General features: G+C 45.8%; 1 protein-coding gene across 7 annotated transcripts in view; it reads right to left on the bottom strand.

Annotated features, from left to right (window-relative positions):
* The window catches only part of ST3GAL4 (ST3 beta-galactoside alpha-2,3-sialyltransferase 4), a 352,906-nt gene that overhangs the window by 77,355 nt on the left and 252,097 nt on the right, over positions 1 to 23,454 (bottom strand). The window lies entirely within an intron of this gene.

The following is a 23,454-nucleotide window of genomic DNA, read 5'->3' on the forward strand; positions in this document are numbered from 1 at the left end:
GAGTTGAAAGATTGACAGTGACAAATGCGGTGGTCTGAAGGACACGAGTTCAATCCCAGCAAGGACGACCCGGCCATCATTCCTAGACTTTACAGGGCTTAGAAACGGCAATAGTGCCTTAACCCCTTTGGTGCCGAGGACGTAATGGTTACGTCCTCGGCAACAGTGGAGCTGTGCCAAGGACGTAACTATTACGTTATCTCACTGGCCCGCGGGGGGAGTGCTGGCGCTCCCTCCATAGGCCGCCCCCCTACATGCCCCCACTGGCAAAGGCAGCGGAAGTGCTTCCGCTACCTCTCCCGACCCCTCCCTCGGCAATCCGATGACATCGGTGTGCTCACAGCACGCCGACGTCACCATAGGGTGCCGGGGACACGCTGGAAGCTATTTGTTTCCAGCGTGTCTAGGAGAGAGGACGTTCAAAGTTAAGTCCTTCTCTCGGGAGGGATGGGGGAGGTTTGGGGAAAAACGGAGGAAAGGAACGTTTTTCCTTTCCCCCTGTGCCTGTTTCAAATGGATTCCTGCTCCACGATCGCGGGTGAGGCCCGCAATCATGGAGCAGGAATCCATCCTCTTGACCACCAGGGATGTTTTTTGGGTTTGTTGGTGGAGCGACCCCTTAGGCAAGGGTCGCTCCCCTGGGGGGTATTGATATCCATGTTTCGGCCCCAGAGGTGGCCGATTTGGCCATTTTTAGGCCGATCAGCCTTCCCGCAGGGGGTTGAAACCCACTAGGAACCAGGGACTATAATATTGCACATTTTGGGCGCGACCCCTTGGGCAAGGGTCGTTCCCATGGGGGTGATTTTTTTTATCCATGTCCCCCCCCCCGGGGGCTGATTCGGCCATTTTTAGGCCAATCGGCCCCCCGGGGGGGGGGCAGAAACCCAATAGGAACCAGGAACTTTATTATTTGCACATTTTAGTAGCGACCCCTTTGGGTAAGGGTCGCTCCCATGGGGGTGATTTTTTTTATCCATGTTTCGCCCCCTCCCGGCTGATTCGGCCAATCAGCCTCAGAGTGAGCAGAAACCCACTAGGCACCATGGAATTTATTTGAGTGCATTTTGGGAATGCCTCCTGGGGCAAGGGTCATTCCCATGGGGGTGGTCTTTTTTACCTCCATGTTTCGCCCCCCCCTGGGACTAGATAAGCCATTTTTCCTGCTGATCTAGCTCCGGGGGGGAGTGGGGAGGAGGGAGTTGAAACCCACTAGATGCCAGGGATTCATTTTTAGTAATTATGGGGAGCGATCCCTTGGGCAAGGATTGCTCCTCTTTTGGGTATGAATGCTTTGGCCATTTCTGCCCCCCTTGGGGGCAGATTGGCTTTCTATTTTTAGGCCCATCTGCCCCCAAGGGGGGGTTGAAGCCTCTAGACTACCAGGATATATTTTTAATGTATGTATATACATATGCTTTGGGGAGTGGCCCCTTGGGCAAGGGTCACCCCCTTTTGGAGATGACTGTTTTGGCCTTTTCTGCCCCCCTTGGGGACAGATCGGCCATATATTTTTAGGGCCCAAAGGGGGAAAAAGCTGCTAGACCACCAGGGATTTTATTGTTCATGGTGCAAAATGTTTTGGGGAGTGGTCCCTTTTGGGGGTGAATATTCTGGCTGTTTATGCCCCCATAGGCCTTGTATTTTTAGGCCCATGTGCCCCCGGGGAAATTTTGTGTGTTCGGCTGATGGTTTGTGTGGCATTATTTGTGATCGTAACATTTTGTTTTCTCCTTTTCATTTTAGGGCAAAGCTTTGTTTTAAATTGTGCTTGCGGTTTCGGCACTGGTAGAGCTGCAGTTTAGTTGCAAGTGTTTGGGAAGGAATTTATTTTTATATTGTTTACTACAAATGTGACCTTCATGAATGTGTTTTTTGGGAATTTTTGTAATATTAGAAACCTATTTCGCTTTTGTTTGAATGTCTGTGCCATTTTCCTTGTATTTGTGCACAATTTGTGTTGTGTTGCTTTTTGTGTAATCTATTTTGTGTTTTCTTTTTTAGTGGGATATTGGTGCTTGCTGTGTCTGTGCAGAGTAGGTGCTGGTGAGTCTAGCTGCCTCTGGCAAGTGAGTGGTAATGTTTTACAGTATATAGGTCTTTGTGTGCTTTGTAGTGATAGACTTTGCCTTGCTACTGCTATATGCTTGTAGTTTTTCTTTTAGTTTTATAAATCCACACTTTGTTTATTACTTTTTTATACACTTTGGGTACAGTTGACTTATTTGTCAAGTTACTTGTATAACTAAGGATAATGGCTAGCCGCAGGATGACCGCTCAGCAGGTTGTTGGGATGCTTTGAGTCTTCTTCTGACCAGGATTATAAGACTGACTCTGCATCTGAGGCAGAGGAGGGAGGGTAAGATTCAGGCAGTGAGTTTTCTCTCCACATGGAATCATCTGATGATTAAGCTACTCTCAGTGCGGATGAAGTGACTGTTTTAGAGGAGGACACTGATGTGCCGATAGTGCAGCAAGAGGCATCAGGATTGCAGTCTGAGTCTGCGAGGCTTCCCATTGGAAGTGGTGGACTATGGGTTGACCCAAACATGGTGCAGCCGGTACACCCTGTCTTTAATGGTGTTGCAGTGTGTAGAGTGAATTGTGAATTTTTTTTGCCTATACATTTCTTTCAGTTGTTTTTGGACGATGTATTTTTGGCTGAGATTGTTGAGCAGACTAATTTGTATGCTTAACAGAGTTAACCGGTGGACTCCTACAAATCTCGATGAGCTGAAGAAGTTCTTGGGTTTAACTTTTTTGACAGGCCGGATCAGGAAGCCATCTCCGACTTCATATTGGTCTAGTAATCCCTTGATGGCAACAGCTATATTTCCTGCAACCATGAGTCGTAATCGGTATTTGCTTCTTCTACGGATATTGCATTTTGCTGATAATGCTTTTGCGTTACCCTGCGATCACACTGATTGTGACCGTCTTTTTAGGATTCGGCCTGTCCTTGATCACTTAGTTGATCGATTTTCAGAGATCTATGTGCCCGGAAAAGAAATGACTGTGGATGAGTCTCTGGTCCTGTTCAAGGGTCGATTGGTTTTTAGGCAGTACATTCTTAGCAAGAGGGCACGCTATGGAATTAAGATGTATATGCTTTCTGAGAGTAGTACTGGATATGTCTATAATTTCAGGGTCTACACTGGTAGGGATTCCAGTATTGAGCCCCCTGGTTGTCCGTCCACTTTGAGAGTTGGAGAGAATATTGTGCGAGAACTGAGCAGAGGACTTTTTTCACAAAGGTCACCATTTATATGTAGATAACTTTTACACTGCTGTGCAATTGTTCAAAGTGGACACTGTTGCTTGTGGCACAATCTGCTCGAACTGTAAAGGTTACCCAAAAGAGCTGGTTTGTAAAACAACTTGTGGAGGGACAGTGCAGTGCCTTGCGTAGTGATGAGCTTCCAGCTCTGAAATTTTCTGACAGGAGAGATGTCTATATGCCGACTACCATCCATGATGAAAGTACTTCACCTGTGACTGTTTGGGGTCAGGTTGCTAAAGTGCGCAAACCTGTGTGCATTTTAGATTACAATAAGCACATGGGCAGTGTAGATGGAGTAGATCAGGGGTTGGAACCTTACACTGCTGTTCGTAAGGCGTACGTTTGGTATAAGAAGTTGGCTATCCATTTATTCCATTTAGCAAGCTACAATGCCTTTGTTCTATTTAAGAACTGCTCTCCAGTGTCAAAGATGACATTTGTTCAATTTCAGCAGTCTTTGATAGGCAGCCTTGTTTTAGTAGAACAGGCAGGAGTTCCTAAAGAAGCAGTGGTGGAGGATGTGGCTAGATTGAAAGATCGCCACTATCCTGATCGACTTCCTCCCACAGCTAAAAAAGACTTTCCCGCAAAAAAATGTAGAGTGTGTGCACGAAGAGGTGTGCGGAAGGAGAGTTGTATGTACTGCCCCTATTGCCCTTCTAATCCTGGGCTGTGTGTGCCCACATGTTTTAAAATGTACCACACACAACAGAGTTTTTGGTTACAACCATGAGCTTAAAAGTAAAGTGACATGTCTGTATTGTTTTATATTTTTGTTCAGATTTCATGGTTGGCAAAAGTGTGTTGTATTCAGTTAGAGCTGTTGTGCTTGTTGTTAAAGGTTTGTATCTATTGCCAATTGGTTTGTGGTTTTTTTTGCTGCATAAAATATGTGATGGCGGTGTGTGTGTGGACTGGCGCTTGACTGGCAGTGTGCGTGGACTGGCACTTGGCTGGTGGTGTGCGTGGACTAGCGGTTGGCTGGCGGTGTGCATGGACTGTTGCTTGGCTGGCAGTGTGTGTGGACTGGCGCTTGGCTGGCCTTGTGCGTTAACTGGCGCTTGGCTGGCTGTGTGCGTGGACTGGTGCTTGGCTGGCAGGGTGCGTGGACTGGTGCTTGGCTGGCATTGTGCGTGGACTGGCGCTTGCCTGGTGGTGTACGTGGACTGGTGCTCGGCTGGTGGTGTGCGTGGACTGGCGCTTGGCTGGCAGTGTGTGAGTAGTGACTTGATGCTGGTCACTACTCACACTGCTAGCCAAACGCCACTCCACGCAATCCATCAGCAGGTGTGGTTGCTGTCTCAGGAATGTGAAAGTGATGGGCCCTTGAATGGCGCTGTCTGCTGATGTGACTGTTGTAATGTGTTGGTTTCGTGCCTGGTGGTGTGAATGGCCTGTAAAGCGGTTGGGGCCTTGACGTGGCTTTACAGCTCACGAGCTGCGAGTCACTGGTTCAGTTTTTTGTTCTTTCAATAATTGACAGTGCATTTCATTTTTGTGAAATCTCTTGTTAATAACATTTTATATACTAAACCATCACGCGCCCTCGTGCCAAATCCAACCAGTATGTGTGTGTGCTTGAGGAATAGATGGCTGTGCAGTGATCTTTGTCTTTTTTGTCTCTCTGCCAAGGTGTACATTCCATCTAAGAATAACCTACCAACTGTAGATATTGTCGTAAACTAAACACCCATGGGAGTGCATGGTGATGTCTCTCCTGTGCATCCCAACAAGTTATCGTACCCACAATGCCCTGCAAACCTCAAAATGTGTCTGTTACATTTTCGTTGCATTATTATGCCAAAATTTTCAAGCTGCAGAAAGAAACAACAAATTTCCTCACCCCCCCCCTCGACTTTCTCCAAGTATCCAAATAGAAATGGTACCGAACTAGCGTGGGTGGGTCAAGGACCCGCGACAGGCAAGGGCCCAAAACCTAGTGAGGTGACATCAAAATGATCTATCACAAACCAACCTGGTTTTCAAGGGGGGTCCCATGAATTTTTGGCCCCGGGCTCAGCAGCCATCTAGAGAAACCTACCAAGCCCACACATTTCTGAAAACTAAACGCCCAAAGATTCCAGGGAGGTATGGCTTGCCTGAATCCCCCAACATTTTCTTACTCAGAATTCCCTGCAAACCAGCGTTCCTTCGGGTCTCCCGATAAAAATGGTGCCTCACTTGTGTGGGAGGCCCAAGTACCCACAACAGGCAAGGGCCCAAAACGTATTGAGGCGACATCAAAATTGCCTATCACAAAACGACCTAGACACCCGGGGTATTCCAGGGAGGTATGGATTTCGTGGATCCCCAAATGTTTTCTTACCCAGAATCCCCTGCAAACCTCAAATGTAGCTGGAAAAAAATCACTTTTTCCACACATTTTTGTGTGGGAAAGTTGTGGCATCACTGGGCTGACACAAATTTCCTACCACCCAGCGTTCCCCTGGGTCTCCTGATAAAAATGGTGCCTCACTCGTGTGGGAGGCCCAAGTACACGTAACAGGCAAGGGCCCAAAACATATTGAGGCGACATCAAAATTGTCTATCACAAAATTGCCTATCACAAAACAACCTGGTTTTGCAAAAAGTGATGTTTTTCAGCTAAATTTGAGGTTTTCAGGGGATTCTGGGTAAGAAATCATTGGGGAAGCCACGCAAGCCATACCTCCCTGGAATCCCCCGGATGTCTAGTTTTCAGAAATAGGTGGGGTTGGTAGGTTTCCCTAGCTGGCCGCCGAGTACAGGGCCAAAAACCCAGGTGACCCCCCTTGCAAAACCAGGTTGTTTTGTGATAGGCAATTTTGATGTCGCCTCAATACGTTTTGGGCCCTTGTCTGTCGCGGGTACTTGGACCTCCCACACGAGTGAGGTACCATTTTTATCGGGAGACCCGAGGGAACACTGGGTGGTAGGAAATTTGTGTCAGCCCGGTGATGTCACAACTTTCCCACACAAAAATGTGTGGAAAAAGTGATTTTTTCAGCTAAATTTGAGGTTTGCAGGGGATTCTAGGTAAGACAACGTTGGGGGATCCATGCAAGCCATACTTCTATGGCATCCCCTGGGTGTCTAGTTTTCAAAAATGTATAGGTTTGCTAGGTTTCCCTAGGTGCCAGGAGAGTTAGGGTTAAAAAACTACAGCCAGGCACTTTGCAAAAAAAGGGTCATTTTTTACTGTGAAAATGTGGTGTGTCCACCTTGCATTTTTGGCCGTTTCCTGTCACGGGCACTAGGCCTACCCACACAAGTGAGGTACCATTTTTTTCGGACGACTTTAGTGAACGCGGGGTGGGTGGAATTTTGTGGATCCACGCAGATTTCAGAACTTTCCACCACAGTAAAGTGAAGAAAATGTGTTGTTATTCTTTTTACAAATATTTAGGTTTGCAATGGATTCTGGGTAACAGAACTTGGTGAGAGTCAGTCAAGCCACCTCATTCTGGATTCCCCTGGGTGTCTAGATTTAAAAAATGTATAGGTTTGCTAGGTTTCCCCAGGTGCCGGCAGAGCTAGGATTAAAAAACTACAGCCAGGCACTTTGCAAAAAAAAAAAAAGAGTCATTTTTCACTGTGAAAATGTGGTGTCCACGTTGCGTTTTGGGCCGTTTCCTGTCGTTGGCACTAGGCCTACCCACACAAGTAAGGTACCATTTGTCTTGGAAGTCTTTGGGGAACGTGGGGTAGGTGGAATTTTGTGGATCCACACATATTCCAACACTTTCCACCACAGAAAAGTGAGGAAAATTTGGATTTTTTGACAATTTTCTAGGTTTGCAAGGAGGTCTGGGTAACAGAACCTGGTGAAAGCCAGTCAAGTCACCCAATCCTGATTCCCCTGGGTGTCTAGTTTTCAAAAATGTATAGGTTTGCTAGGTTTCCCTAGGTGGCCGGTAGAGCTAGAGTTCAAAAACTACAGCTGGGCACTTTGCAAAAAAAGGGTAATTTTTCCTTGTGAAAATGTGGTGTGTCCACGTTGCTTTTTGAGCCATTTCCTGTCATGGGCACAAGGCCTACCCACACACGTGAGGTACCATTTCTATCGGGAGACTTAGGGTAACACAGAATTGTAGAGCAACTGTTATTACCTATTGACTTTCGATGCATTTCTGCCTCCCAAATGAAAGACAGTGTGTAAAAAAAGAAGCCATTTTGAAAAATGACATAATTCTCATGCTAGTATGGGACCTCTAATTTCGGAAATGTGCAAATATCTACTGTTTCTAAACTCTATATTTTGTTCCATTTTCAGAAATGCATAGGTGTCTTTCATACCGATTTTTCCATGTATACATTTTCCCAAAATAATTGTTATATACCCGGTACATAATAAAAAACCATTGCAAGACGCTGCTCAGTTATTGGCTCTGGATTCCTCGGGTTCTTGGTGAACCTACAAGTCCTATATATCCCCAAAACTAAAATGATCCAACGGATGTAATGATATATTGATTTCAAACATCTGTCATACTTAGTAGAAGTTACAAGTGAAAACGTTGGCACAAATGGCTGTTCTTTTTTTTAACTCATTTTCAATTTTTCTATTTTCAACTGTTAGTTTCCATATGAAAACCTTGAAGGATCTACACAAATGATGCCTTGCTGAATTCAGAATTTTGTCTACTTTCCTAAAATGCATAGGTGTCCAGGATCCATTATGTACCATTAACTGGAAGGAGGTTGAAAGCACAAATAAAAGCAAAAATAGGCTATGTCCCAGAAAGATGCCAAAACTGTGTAAAAAATGTTGGTTTTCTGACAAAAGTCTACTTGTCCCTGAAAGCTGGGAAGATGGTGATTTCAGCACCACAACCCCTTTTTTGATACCATTTGCAGGGAAAAATCCAGACGCTTTCATCTGGAGCCTTTTTTTCCAATTTTTCCCAAAAAACACAAAATGTAGCTGTATTTTGGCTAATTTCTGGGTCCCCTCTAGGGGAACCCACAAACTCTGGGTACCTTTAGAATCCCTGTGATGTTGGAAGAAAAGGACGCACATTTGGCATTGATGACTTAAGTGGTCAAAAAGTTACAGGGGCCTAAGCGTGAACTACCTCAAGTAGCCAAAAAAAGGCGTGGCACGGGGGGGGGGGGGGGGGGAGAATGCCTGGCAGCGAAGGGGTTAATAAATGGTATACAATCTTATTATTGTTGAGAATAAAGCCACAATGCAATTATAAACACAAAATGCTCTCAGTGAAGGTGTGAGCCCTTAAATGATTCCATCCAGCACGGGCTCTGTCCCTCATGATTGGCTGTTCAAATAAATCCATCCAGTCATTACCAATCCGCCTCTGCTAGTCTTTGAGAAGGGCTCTGATAACACTGCCAGGCTGATAGAGAGCCCCCAGTGAGCACCCTCTGCAGACATGCCAAGGCAGCCCTCAAGCTGCAGACCGGCTCGATACAAAACACAGGGTTTACCTGGTCCTGCACACTGAGCGAAGGCAGCCTGGCCCATGAAGATTGTACTGCTCTGAGCGATGAGTAATTTATTTGCTGAAGAAATATGAGGAAGTTGCTCTGCAGGGTACAAGATGTCCTCTAGAGGCGGTGGGTTAACGAAATGTTTACAGTCAGCAAAATGAACAAAAATGTAAACATCTACCATTTGAAGTGCTGAGAATTGCCTAAAGAGTGTTTACAATGGGGTGTGGCCGCAAGCCATCATGGTGGCCTGACTACAATACAGTCAGTGGCGGTTGGTGACATTTGAAAGTGGTGTACGAAAAGTTCTGGATGAGTGCCCTGTGGTGAGCGACCATGCGTAACGAGTGAGCCCGGCCAGCATAAAGGAGGAATGGGGAGGTCCCCACCCCCTAGAACATTTAGAAAAAGAGTGGGCCAATGGTGCATTTTCAAGCAAATTTGAGAACGCAAGAAGGAAAATATAGCAATTGTGAAAGTGTAGTTATGACATAGATGATGGCTGTATGGGGTTAATGAGCACTCTGCCTAAGGCTGCCATTATTTAAATTTACTTCCAGTCCAGCAAATAAACCTCTCACTGGGTAATGTGTGTTCTGCAAGACTGTGTGGTGAACTTTATCAATGGCTAGTTTGCATGTGTTTGCTTGGGTGTGGTTGCCTGCGTTTGTGTGGTTCTTTAAGTCTGGGAGATGTGTTCTTGTGGGAGACATTCCTTTACTCTGGCTTCCTTCAGGAAGAAAGGACACTTTCCAAACATCGATAAGCCATGCACCTGGGAAGAGTGCAGGTGGACAGGCCTCTCAAAGGATAGTCACTTCATATTTCGAAGATAATATAGCGAGCAGTGGAACCACACATAAGGATAAAATATCCGCGGGATAATTGCAAATGCCAGGTTGAGATAAGCAGCAGCTGTCATTCATGCGCTGCAAGATTTAAGGAGGTTCAAGGAGTGAACTGTGCCCCACAAGCCACTGAAGTCCCTGGACATGAACCCTACAGAGCTAAAAGTGGCTGAAAAGAGTTCACAAACTACAAAGAAACCTTGCAGGATCGGGTCAGTGTGCTCCAACATGAAACCATGACTAAAGAACACTTACCAACTCAAAGATGCCAAAAAGACATGGCAAACAACATTGAGGCCAGCGCCAACCAGACGAAGGAACTCTTCACCATCATCAGAGTTCACCTGCCCATCAGTCACCGGAAACTCGATTCCCTCCTCACAGGAACTCTGCGACGCTCTTCCAGACTACTTACACAACAAGATAGCCACCATATACAGGAACTTCGACCCACAACCCACCGACATCTCCAGCCTCCCCACTCCCACGAAGACTGCCACCAGCCACGTGCTCACCACATGGGAACAGCTCAGCACACCGAACACTAATGCCTTAATGAACTCCATCCACTCGGGAGCACCCTCTCACCCATGCCCCCATCGACTCTTTAACCTTGAAAGCAACAAGATCAGCCACAGCTCATCACCATCCTCATCACCTCTGTCCCCACAGCCACCTTTCCAGATGCCTGGAAACACTTAAAAGTCAGACCCCCCTCCTCAAGTAACCCTTCGCAGACCCCAGCAATCTCCAGAACTATCGCCCAAGCTCGCTACTCTAGTATTCTGCCAAAGCCCTGGAGAAGGCCATCAACCTCCAAAATACCGAACTCTTGGAGAGAAACAACCCACTGGACCCCTCCCAAACAGGATTCAAAGCCAACCACAGCACCAAGATGGCCTTGATCGAATAGGACACGTTACAACGCACGTGTTACAACATGTGTCATTACAATGATTTTTTTGCAACGTGAAATCCATTACAACGAATGTCGTTACAACGCATGTCATTACAACGCATAATCCATTACAACGCAATTGCTATTCTAACTCTGTTGGGGCATTACTATGGGGAATGCGTTGTAATGGATTATGCGATGTAATGACATGCGTTGTAATGGATTTTGCGTTGTAAAAAATGTGTTTGACACGCGTTGTAAAGAGTGTGTTGTAAAAGATGTTTTCCCCTTGATCACCGTGACAGACAACATACGCACCCTACTAGACAGGGGATAATCGGCTGACCGATCCTTCTCGATCTCTCGACAGCCTTCGACACCGTCTCCCACCACACACTCCTAAAACATCTACACCAGATCGGAATCAAAGAGGACTGTCTCGGATGGATGGCATCATCCCTCATTGGGTGCACCTCACAACCCAAGTGCACCATCTGCGGAGTCCTTCAAAGTTTGTCCCTCAGTCTAACCCTCTTCAACATCTACTTGATGCCACTAGTAGACTTCTACATATCCCACAACATCAACATCATCTTCTATGCCTATGACACCCAGCTCGTCCTCTCGCCCTCAGCGGACCCCACCACCACGAAGTCCAACATCCACGACTGCATGAAGAACGTCTAAGCCTGGAAGAAGGACAACTGCCTGAAGCTCAACACAAGCAAAACCAAAGTGCTGATTTTCACCAGCCACACCACCCTCAGAAACGACTCCTGGTGGCCATCCGAACTCGGACCCACCCCACACCAAAAGACCACACTAGCAACTTCTGCATTATTCTGGACAGCAAAGTCTCCATGAAATGGCAGGTAAACTGCATCTCCTCAGCCTGCTTCCACGCTCTCTGCAGATTCTTCAAATGGCTCCCCATCAGCACCAGAAAAACAGTGACACAGGCCCTCGTCACCAGCCGTTTGGACTACGGCAACACACTCTATGCAGGCACTACCAGTGAACTCATGAGAAGACTTCAGATGATACAGAACGCAGCAGCCAGACTGACCCACAACCTGCCCAAAAGGACCCACATCACCTTTCACCTGAGGCCTCCACTGGCTCCAGAACCAGGAAAGTTGTATTTTCAGACTCATGAAACATGCCTACAAAGTCCTTCATGACCAAGGACCTGCATACATGCAACATCACTTCCAGAAACCGCCGCTCCACCCACTTTACCCTCGCACAGACAATGTGCATGTGCTGCTGCCACACCGGAGGACTCTCCTTCTCCCACCTCGATGCCAAATCCTGGAATGCCCTCCCCTACACCGCCGATCATCATCCTTGCTGACAGACTTCAGGAGGGAGCTCAAAACCTGGCTGTGCGACTAAAACCCGCAGCCCAGCGCCTGGATACCCTCGCACTCTACAAGTACTCTATAACTTGATTGATTGAAAGACACTTTCTTTCTATGAAATGGTGGTTGGAGGCAAAGGTGCAGTCACCAACATGTAGGCTACACCCCTATACAAATGCTGGTGTGCCAGTTTCCCCCATAGTTAAACTGTGCTCCTGCACCGACTTGCCGGCTTTCCTCAAATCCAATGACTTAAAGTCCGACTCACTCAATCTCCAGTTCAATCCATCTCCTTCACTCATCTTCCGTTGACCCATCCCTCACTCACCCACTCAGTCACCCATTCAATCACTCATGTTAATCGAAGGTTTAATTTTCTTTTTTAGCCTCATCTTTCCTTCTTGTTGCATTTGACTTATGCTGTACTGGTATGTCTCGCGACTCTGTACTTGTATGGAGACCTGTTTTTCGGCTAACACAACACATGGAGGAAAACAAACAAACTGAGTACTGAACTAAAACCCTGGCCAATGGCTAAAAAAAATGTGTATAACTTCAGACAGGGGTTGCAAGTTTATCAGGTTTCAAGCATGGATTTAAAAAATGTTTATTTTTCATCCTCCGAGCGCTTTGCGGCACATGCATCGGGTGCATATGCGCAACACTGCGCTTGAAGTGATTTGGTGCAGTGTCATATAGTGGTTGTGTGATTGAGTAGTTGTGTGCAAGTGGTTGTGTGTTTGTGTGCAAATGCTTCTGTTTGTGTGTGTGTTAGCTAACGCTTAGCTTTATGCTTTAGTGGCTGCTGTGCAGGTATGTGTGGTTGTTAATTATATACGTCTTTAATAAGGCCTATGATCTTTGGTCCCTAATCAGACGGGGTTGCAAATTCCAAAGCAAACTGCGGTTTGTGTCCACAGTGAGACTGGCGTCTAACCTCAGTTTGCGAGTGTTTCTATCCACGATTTTCGGCAGAACAAAACTAACGAATTCGAACTGCACAAATGCACTCTTTGCAAATACAGGAACTGCATGAATTGGGGGAAAATTGGTTATTTGCATGTCCTTCCCATTCACGCGTAATCCGACTCCAGATGTGCACTCGCTAATTTGTGAAACCAACACACACAGTTACAAATTATATAGTGATAGGGCACGGTTTGTCCATGTAAAACGTAAAAGGCAACCCCTTTCCGATCGGGCCCTGGCTGTTGTTTGGCCAGCATCTGGGTACTCTGAGAATTCTCTGACAGACTGTTATTAGCAGGTCAGGAACAGATTCAGGCAAACACTGTTGGTATGTGTGTGTGTGGGGGGGTGGGTGATGGGGTTTATAGCATATGGATAAGCATGAGATATAGGAGTGTCAGGGCCACTTCACCTCGTTCTTCTGGGGGCCTACCAAATGGAGGAGGCCCCCAGTCCACTGTGTGCCGCCTGGGCTGGGAAAATAACACAGGTGTCATATTTCACACCCTGGGGTTCTTTGTTGCTCAATTTCAACCAAATAATGGGTCAAATAGCACATTTTCGTGGTTTGTGCACGTTCAGATATGTAATAACAGCCAATAGTGGTAGTCCCCATTCCAAGGTGCATAAAAAGCAAACATTGGTAAATCCATTAGGTTTCACCTATGTGATTAATAATAAGCGGATTTTTGTCGGAAGTTGTAGCTTGCTGAGTAGTTGTACAGTGTAAGATACATAAAGTCTGTTAAAGTGTTATGACTTGTTTATGTACAAAAAGGCAATATATTGTGCTGTTACAAGTGGTCTAGTGCAGGTAAGTAATAACATTTTGAAAACTGAAATGAAAGCGGGAAATAATAGAATTAATTGGTGTAATACCAATAATATGTGTTTAAAGGAGTTCTGACAACTTTTGGGCCCGGTGCCACTGCACCTGCTGTACCATTCAAATCATGCCCAAGTGTGTGTAAGATAACTGCATTTGTGACTGCCTGTTTAGTAGTAAAATACAGCAATATTGGGTGTTTAGAGCGGGTGCTAGAGCTTTTGTCCCAGTGTCACTGCACCTGCTGCACCACAGAAATCATGACCCTAATGCCTGCAACGTAACTGACACTTGTGACTGCTTATTTAGTAGTGAGAATTAGCAACATTTGGTGTTTAGAGGAGTTCTGACAACTTTTGGGCCCTGTGCCGCTGCACCTGCAGCACCATTGAAATCATGGCCCAAGTGCCTGCTAGATAACTGCACTCGAGACTGCCTGTTTAGTAGTAAGAGTTAGCAATAATCTGTATTTAGTGGGTCCCTAGAGTGGTTGTGACCGGTGCCACTGCACCTGCTGCACCATTCAAATCAAGCCCTTGTAACTGCAATATACCTGCAACTGTGTCTGCCTGTATATTAGTAAAATATAGCAATATTCGGTGTTTAGAGGAGTTCTAACAACTTTTGGGCCCGGTGCTACTGCGCCTGTTCACCATTCGAATCATGACCTTTTTGTCAGGAAAGGTAACTACACTTGTGGTAGACTATTTAGGAATAAAATATAGCAATATTAGATATTTTGTGGGGTGGCAGGAGCTTTTGGTGTCGTTGCCACAGCACCTGCTGCACTATTGAAATCATAACCCTAGTGCTTGCTAGATAACTGCAAATATGACTGCCTGTTTAGCTGTAAAATATAGCAATATTAGGTGTTTAGAGGAGTTCTGACAACATTTGGGCCCGGTGCCACTGCACCTGCTGCACCATTCAAATAATGACCCTGTTGCCAGCAGGATGACTGCACTGGTGACTGCCCGTTTAGTAGTAAAATGTAGCAATATTTGGTGTTTAGTAGAGTTGACAACTTTTGGCTCTGGTGCCACTGCACCTGCAGAACCATTTAAATCAAGCCCTTTTTAACTGCAAGGTAACTGCAATTGTGACGGTCTGTATTGTAGTAAAATATGGCAATATTCGGTGTTTAGAGGAGTTCTGACAACCTTTGGGCCCGGTGCCGCTGCACCTACTACACCATTCAAATCATGACCCTGTTGTCGGCAAGATAATTACACTTGTGACCGCCTGTTCAGTTTAAAATTGCAGCATTAATCTGGGTTTAGTGGGGTCACTAAAGCTTTTGGCCCCGGTGCCACTGCACCTGCGACACCATTCAAATTAAGACCCTTTTAACTGCAAGGTTACTGCAACTTTGACTGCCTGTTTAGTAGTCAAATATAGCAATATTATGTGTTTAGAGGTGTCTTGACAACTTTTGGTCCCAGTGCTGCTGGACCATTCACATCATGACCCCGTTGTCTGAAAAGTAACAAACTGCACATGTGGATCCCTGTTTAGTAGCAAATATAGCTTAGCTCTTGTATAATAACTTTATTTTTAATGCACAATGTTTATAACAACATTTAGAATTTGATTATAATGACCAAATAGATTAGGTTGAAAAAAATCAATCCGATAATGCCTACAAAATGCAAAGAAATGCACTGAGGCATGAATAGGAAATGCCACAAACGTTCTAAGGCTAAAGCATCTGCTTTTCTGCTTTACACAACTAAGTAATAAAAAGCAAGCATTCCAGCTTACTGTTAGAAGCGGTCTGTCTTTTCTGTGGGAAGAGATCTGATCTTGACAGTACATGGGGCTTAAACAGTGTGAACAGCTTTAGTAGAAGTATCATTAATAGGTACAGCCAGGGGAAGTTAAAAAAAAAAAGGTTCCACACAAAAGCGAATGAACACAGCAATTCGGCGATACAAACTGATAAGAGCCCCCTTTTAAGATGTATTAAATACAAGAGCTTTCACAAGCACAGCACAGGGGCTGTGCAGGCAATATCTAAAAATGGTGTGCAAACTGGTAAATATTGTACCCTAAGCTTTGGGTATTTTCATGTTTTGAGATAGTAACTTTAGCAATCTCACAACCTATTTGGGAAGACTCTGTTGGCTTAAACCATGACGTCAGAATGTTTATTCTGTGGCTCACAGCCAGGATCTCCTTGGGGCAACATCGGGCAGCGAGCCGCTTTCACAGGGGAATATTTGCTCATCAGCAGGGGATTACACTAGCATCACAACACACCCAAGAAAGAATTGGAAAAGACAACCAGCGCACGGTCGACTGCACACAAGCTGAGAAGAGTGTAAAAACAAGCAAGAAAAGTGCAAGGTGACGGCACGCGCACAGCTAACTTCACTAAGTCAAGTCAACACAACTTGGTGCAACAATTGATTTCCACATGTGAGCAATAACAAATTCTTTTAGTATGAAAACCAAAGAAATCTCTAGCTCCGAGGCACATTATTACCAGCGGCACCACTACAACAACCACATAGTAAAAACACACTTAACTCACTGTCACAGACTGAACTTACTTTCATTTTCGAATTTTATTTGTACCTTACATATATTTTTTTTACACTGTAAATGTAAAAAATGTAAATTGATACTTGTATAGCGCACTACTCACCCGCAAGGGTCTCAAGGCGCTTGTACGAATACCGCTGTGGAACCCATCCTGGCTTTCCCTGTGAGGCGTCCACTCCTGGGCACCCCCAAGGTGGAGGCCAGGCATCCTTAGCATTGTGGGGGCCGTTGTGGAGATTAAGCAAGCTATTGCCCAGAGTTGCAGAGTGGGACTCCATGATTGGAATAGGCACCGAGGCGAGAATTATCAGGTCCGTGGAAATTTTGAGCCCAATACCCGCCGAGGCGGGGAATTGAACCCTGGTCCCGGGCTAGACCTCTACACTGCCGCCTGCTTCAGCGTCTCCGAGTCAGACTTCAACTGCTGCCTTGCAGTGAGGCCTGGCCTGGCCTGAACGTGCAAGTTAGAGTCAGTCCGAGAGGTGATGAGCGAGATGGTTAGAAGGAGGAATAATATACCTCACTGCTCATCTTCGTTTCCTCGTTCTCGTATCTGCACTCTGTCTGCCACAATACAGGACTGCTGCTGGTGGACTGGTCCTGAAGACAAATGAGATTCAGACTCCCGCATGGCAACAGGAGAAAGGGCCAATCACTGCATGGCTTCGTAATAAAGCCATACAGTGATTGGTCATGAGCTCCATGGGCGTTTAAGCAACCTTCCACCCTGCGCTGCCTCTTGTGCACCAGAAAGGCCTACAGACCGTGTCTCTTGAGCCAATCCAGACACTGCTCTCTTGTTCAACACAGGATCAGAGCAGTGCCAGCATTGGCTAGAGCAGGCGGGGTTAGCACTCATTAGGAGACCGGGGGTATGAACCCTGCGCCTATACCGTCATCCATCCATCAGAAAAGCACACCTTCCTTTGTGGTCAGACACTAAACTTTGCTAAAAATTGCAGCAAAAAAATGCACAAAAAGACGACTGGATAGATGGCGGTGGTTTGGTTGGGAGAACAAACGGCCCAACCCTTCCAAGTATTATCATCTCTAGCCCAATCCCCCTTCTTATTGGTAATTTTGTCGCACAAGCAGGTTTACGGCGCTGCCTGCCACACAGAAAGCGGCACTTGTTCTTCTTGTGTACATAGAGTGGTGTGTGTGTAGGAGGTACAAAAAGTTCAACAATTTTGTACAATACCCTGTACCATCCAAAATTGCATGGCTTAAATGGAAAAAAAGGAAAAAAGCGCTCTAACGCGGTCAATGGTGGCTGCGTCAAAGCAGCTTTAAAAAAATGTACGTTAAGATGCCTAATTACACAAAAGCGCACAGTACACCAGCTGCAATTGCTTGGAAAGGAGGGTTGGTGGGGTGGTGAGGCAGATATGTAAACAGAAGGTGGTTGGGGGGGGAGAAACTGACAAGGGGATGGGACCAAATTTGCAAATAATTAATGGAATCTTTGTGATGTACACTGCGATTCCTGGAGGCTCGTTGTGACGGACATGTCATTGTTGTGGAGGATGAGAGCAGCGTAAGTAAAGGACAACTCAGAAACTGAGGCCATGGTGTGGAGGTCTGGGTGGCTACAGAAACAGCCTGCAGAAAGATGCATTCTGATGGAGTTCTACATTCCAAACTAAAAAAAAAAAAAACTCTGCAGGTGCGCAAGTATAGACAAGAAGCAGTACTTGGTCCGAGCTTCACAGCATGGACACATAACGAGCCTGGGGAGAAACCTGGAGGTGAGATGGGAGCAAGCCAGAGGCAAGGAAGAGGCTCTGTCAAATAAGAAGCAAGAAAACAAGAGCGAAGTGGGAGCCAACCAATAGTAAGTAATAGGCGGGCTCTAAGCCCCATTTAAGATTTTGAATTCATTAAAAGAGATTTTGAAAGCAAGGCTCAAGCAAAACCTATAAAATCCAGTCCGCGCAATATATCCACCTGATCTTACAGCTCAGCTCCGCGTCACTAAACTTTGGCAACTAACTTGCATGTTAGAAGCGATTCTTGCTCTGTAGTGGCAATTAGGCAGGACAAAGAACAAGACTCAAGACAAGGTATGCAGAGAGTATGCTCATCAGAAAGCGTTCACTGAGAAGAGCACCAATGTACAGCAGTGAAGCCAGAGAGGTAAAGACAAGATGGCGGCACACGGTCATTTAGACAAATGTGGCCTTCATACGGACCGGGTGAGAAAAGAAATGGAAGATCCTAATTTGGTAAGTAGCTTGGGCTTCACCTCCCGAAACTACTGCTCTTAATACTATGAACTCTACTGCTATCACTACCGAGGAGCCAATGATAACAGGGCGGCATTCAGACATTAATCCACAAGTCCTTATGACCTTGCCGTGTTACACACGCAACTTAAGTAGAGGCCAATGGAATGCAGGCATCTGTAAAAGCCCAAATGGTTCACTGGTTACTGTGGGAGGGGACTTTAAACTTCCATGGGAAGGATCACTGGACAGGCTATCCTCTTGTAAGTTTAGAGCCAATACATCTTACGCCCAGATGCTTAACTTATGCACAATCTTCAATCTGTGAGATGCCTGGTGACTACTCAATCAGACTGGAAACAATTATATATTTAACTCTTGTCCTCAACACATGTTTACGCCAATAGGCTACCGCCTAACAGATGACAACCCCCTCTCCAACTTAACAAATTCTAAAACCGACCCAATCATTATTTGAGAGATTGCGTGTACCACTATTGACTATAGCCTGACCAATATGACCTCTAATGTGAAGGAATCGCAGGTGACTGGTGGTCTTATGTATGGCCAAGCTAGTAAAGAACAAACACTTATAATCATACATCACTTCATTAAGGAAGCTAAAGCTGTGCCTTACCAGAACCAATAGTGACGAACTGAAGGCAACCAATAGGCATTAAGTATTAATATCATGTCCAATACAAACGCATATAATAAGCTCAAGCAAGACACTTAAGGAAAAAAAATACCTGCTCTTGGATACACATTACCACCTACAAAAGGGTTGGGCGCCCTATACGAATTAAGAAAACTAACATATGAATACAAGAATAACGTGAGTGCAAGAGTCGCCTTAGTAATAAACGAGGAGGCAAAGAAGATAAGAGAGAGGCCTAAAGCACATAGAGTTCTCACCAACAGCCTAAAATATTAAAAATACTTACCATTAAAAATTCACAAGGGATAATACAAATACATCCTGGGGAATGTAATGCCCATCTGGGAACCCTCGCGCGTCCTTCTCTGAATGCAGAGCATAGTTTACTGCAGTGCTACAGAGTTAGATGCCAATAAGAAATATTTCAACTTTGCATCTACCCAACGCAATTAAATGACCTGAGATCAATCTCCAATGGGTCAACAACCTTCGAGATCCAAAGCTCCACATCTGTAAACTCAAAACTAAAAGAAATCCAGATGCAACATTCTCACTGAATTCCCAAAACATGAATTGCTGATACTTGTGTCAATCTGATAAAAGGTGGCATGACAAGAGATCGATCTCCTGTTCTACGCACCAGATCCAATGTTGTGGGAAAGATCTTTCACGCTATGATACTCGACCCTCACCAGACCAAGGAAAGCTGGAGGACTGAAACTAGCAGTCATCACCCTGACATGGTCCCACACCTTAACCATATATGTATATGGTGTGCAAATGTTCCAGAGCAACCTTTGACCTGCACTTCTAAAATTAAAAAATGACCTAGATCATATTCCCTCTGCCCGAGATTGGCCGTTGCAGTCCCCTCAGCTGACCTCATTCCCAAATTATTTATCATCCAACACAGACTTCTACTATCTCGCCGACAGCCATTTCCCTCAATGGCTAGTTCACCACGATTGCTGAGCATTTAATGAGTTCACTTATTAACGCAGGACTTGTCGCAAAAAATGCCTACAATATTCATGACCTCATCAGTCAATGTAGATTTCCCTTCCTGGGCATCACATCAATGTGGCTCAAAGACTCCTCAGGTTGCTGATATGACCAACCTCCATCCTCCAAGACATAACATCCGGCTATGAAACAGAGTTCATGGATGAAAAGGAGGGTAGCACTAGTCCATCACTTACAAGGCGATGGATGGAGCATCTTTTACCTCTTTCCGGTATATTCTAACCTGTGCGGCGGTAACCACCCACCTATAAATTGCCTATCCACATTCCAGTCAGATTTCTTAAATTTTCCTCAACATGCCCTACGGCTTTAATATCTAGGAAGACAATCCTGCAATTACCTTCTCCCACACCTTAATTGAGGACATGGACACTCTTGGCTACACACAGCTGTCATGGAACTAACAATGAAGGAGGCCATAGCCTGGACCTCCTGTTCTCCACACTCTCTGAAATCAAGGTGTCAGACATTGATCATTTATCATGGTCAGGTCACTTCCTTATCAAATTCCACTTAGATACCTTACCAATCAAAGGACACAAGCCCAGCCTCAAAATCCGTCCTTCATCCTCAAGGTGTGACCTGAATAACACACAGCCTGAAGTCTTCTTTTAAACACCACATGATATTCCAGACCTTCTGTTCAATCACCCAGATGACATTCTGAATCACCTACCCTCTAAGGCTGTGACGGCCCTCCATTCCATGGCTCTCTCCATGATCAAGAAGCGCCAATAAATCAGATAACTGGTAAACAGATCGCTTCTGCCCAATGGAAAGGCAAGAGGAGCCTAAGAAAGTTATTGGAATAAAAACAAACTGCCTTCTGAATGCTTAGCCTGTTGCGTTTTGCAAGAGAAAAAAAAAGGACCATTACCAGTTCACGTCGCTGTAATCTTTAACTCCACAAAGGAGCTTTTCCAAACCTTCATGGAGATGTTCTTGACCAGTGGACCAAAAATGTATTTTGTTCCCACTCCAAAGCTCTGTAATAATCTTCTAGATTTCTTTACCAATACAATTGACATCCTTGGGGCTCAAATCACCGAGTTCATTGAGAGATACCCAGCGCACGAGCCCAAGGGTGTGGAATTTATGAAACTGTAAGGGACAAGATGCTCCAGAAATCTACTTATCCCTTACAAACATCCACGCATACGTTTTGGTGCAATGGAACGATTTGAAAATCAAGACAGAGTTCTAATTATATCAGAGCTCTGATAATAGTCTTTCCCAATATGTTAGTGCTCACATTATATCTGGGTGTGGATTCCAGCAAGACTCTGATTTTGCCACCTTCCAGAAAATCTACAACAAGCATTGGCATAGCCAATAGGTCTCGCATTTATACGAGTTTGAGCTATTGGCATTGTAAGTGACAATGCCTTTTATTTAGGTTTTGTTTTTTAAAATATAAATAAAAGGCATTGTCATTTTCAATGCCACTAGCTTAAACTCTTGCAAAAGTCCAGGTGCAAGTAAGGACTGGGGAGGAGGGGAGACGACTTGCCAGAACATGCGCTCTCAAATAAAATTTAAATTATCTCCCAAAGCCTTCCCCGTGCTGTATAATGGCCATCACTTGTAGATGGAAGAATAGTATCACTAGCGATCACTTGGCTGAATCCTTTCTTGTACAGGTGACTGCAGAGTGGCCCAAGTAAACCTGGTTATAGACTCTAGTTTGGGAAGAAGAGAAATAGATCGACCCCCTCCACTTGTCTCTTTGACACCGATTGCAACTTAATAAGACACTTGACATCTGTGCTGATGTAAAAAATGATGTAACACACTTGGAAAAACAAGCCGTGCGCTGGAAGCAGTACAAACCCTGCGTTCTCGTCAGAGAGGGCAGGTAGATACCTGTTTGAATAACACGCTTGTCCATGAATTCGGACACAACAGATTCCCAGAGGATTGCGGTCCTTCAAGTACAGGGTATCGCAGAACTTCAAGGATGTGAGGATTAAGGGGAGTTCGCTGCTGTTACTGTGCAATGCAGAAGCAAACAAAAGGCAGCTCAGCGTGATGTTGTGTAAGCACACATCACACCGCTGCGCTATCTTTGAAAGTCTATGGCTCCGAGTGTGCAGATACGGTTATTTGGGTTAAGGCTTTGGGAACGTGTACTGCTCCCCGCTTCCGAGGCAGTTTACCTGTGATGTCCGTGCCCAGGGGTAGGTTTCTGCGCCCTCCTGCCTTTGCTGCACTCGGCCGTTGGTAGAGTGAAGGCTCGCATTCCGAGTGGAGGGAGGGAGGACTCCTAATGCGAAGCGGGAGGGGGGAAGTAAATGAACTTCTAGACGCATGCCGCAGCGTGCAAAAGAAATACCGAGAGGGGGGCTCTTAATGCGAGGCGGGGGTAGAAAAAACTTCAAGGAGCACGCCATGGCCTGCTAAAGTTTGTTGCGCTCTGCCCTTGCTAAAATGAAACCGTGTATACAGAGTGGAGGGGAGATAAAAGTATACTGCTCCCGAGGAAGCTTACCTGCGATGACCATGCCCAGGGGTAGATTTCACGCCGTCCTGCCTTTGTTGCACTCTGCCGTTTGTAAAGTGAAAGCACACATATGGGGGGGCTCTTAATGCGAAGCCGGAGGGGAGGAAGCAAAAGAGCTCCAAGGAGCATGAGTGAGTACTACTCATGATGGATATAGGAGTACCACTCCTGAGCCATGGGCAGTGAGTACCACTCCTGAGCCATGGGCAGTGAGTACCACTATTGAGACAGGGGCAGTGAGTACCACTATTGAGACAGGGGCAGTGAGTACCACTCCTGAGCCATGGGCAGTGAGTACCACTCCTGAGCCATGGGCAGTGAGTACCACTATTGAGACAGGGGCAGTGAGTACCACTCCTGAGCCATGGGCAGTGAGTACCACTCCTGAGCCATGGGCAGTGAGTACCACTATTGAGACAGGGGCAGTGAGTACCACTATTGAGACCGGGGCAGTGAGTACCACTATTGAGACCGGGGCAGTGAGTACCACTCCTGAGCCATGGGCAGTGAGTACCACTATTGAGACAGGGGCAGTGAGTACCACTCCTGAGCCATGGGCAGTGAGTACCACTCCTGAGCCATGGGCAGTGAGTACCACTATTGAGACAGAGTACCACTATTGAGACAGGGGCAGTGAGTACCACTCCTGAGCCAGGGGCAGTGAGTACCACTATTTAGACAGGGGCAGTGAAAACCACTTCTGGGAGGGGCGCAGTGACCACCATCCCTGAGAGAAATAGGCAGTGACTATCACTCCTGAGAGAGATAGATGCAGTGGGTACCACTCATGAGAGAGAGAGAGAGACAGGGCAGTGAGTACCACCTCTGACAAGGACACGGCAGCAGTGAGGACCACACAAGAGAAGGGCACGGGGCGGTGGGTTTTACATCTGAA

Source organism: Triturus cristatus, chromosome 5_2, assembly GCF_964204655.1.
Source record: "Triturus cristatus chromosome 5_2, aTriCri1.1, whole genome shotgun sequence".
NCBI classification, from domain to species: Eukaryota; Metazoa; Chordata; class Amphibia; order Caudata; family Salamandridae; genus Triturus; species Triturus cristatus.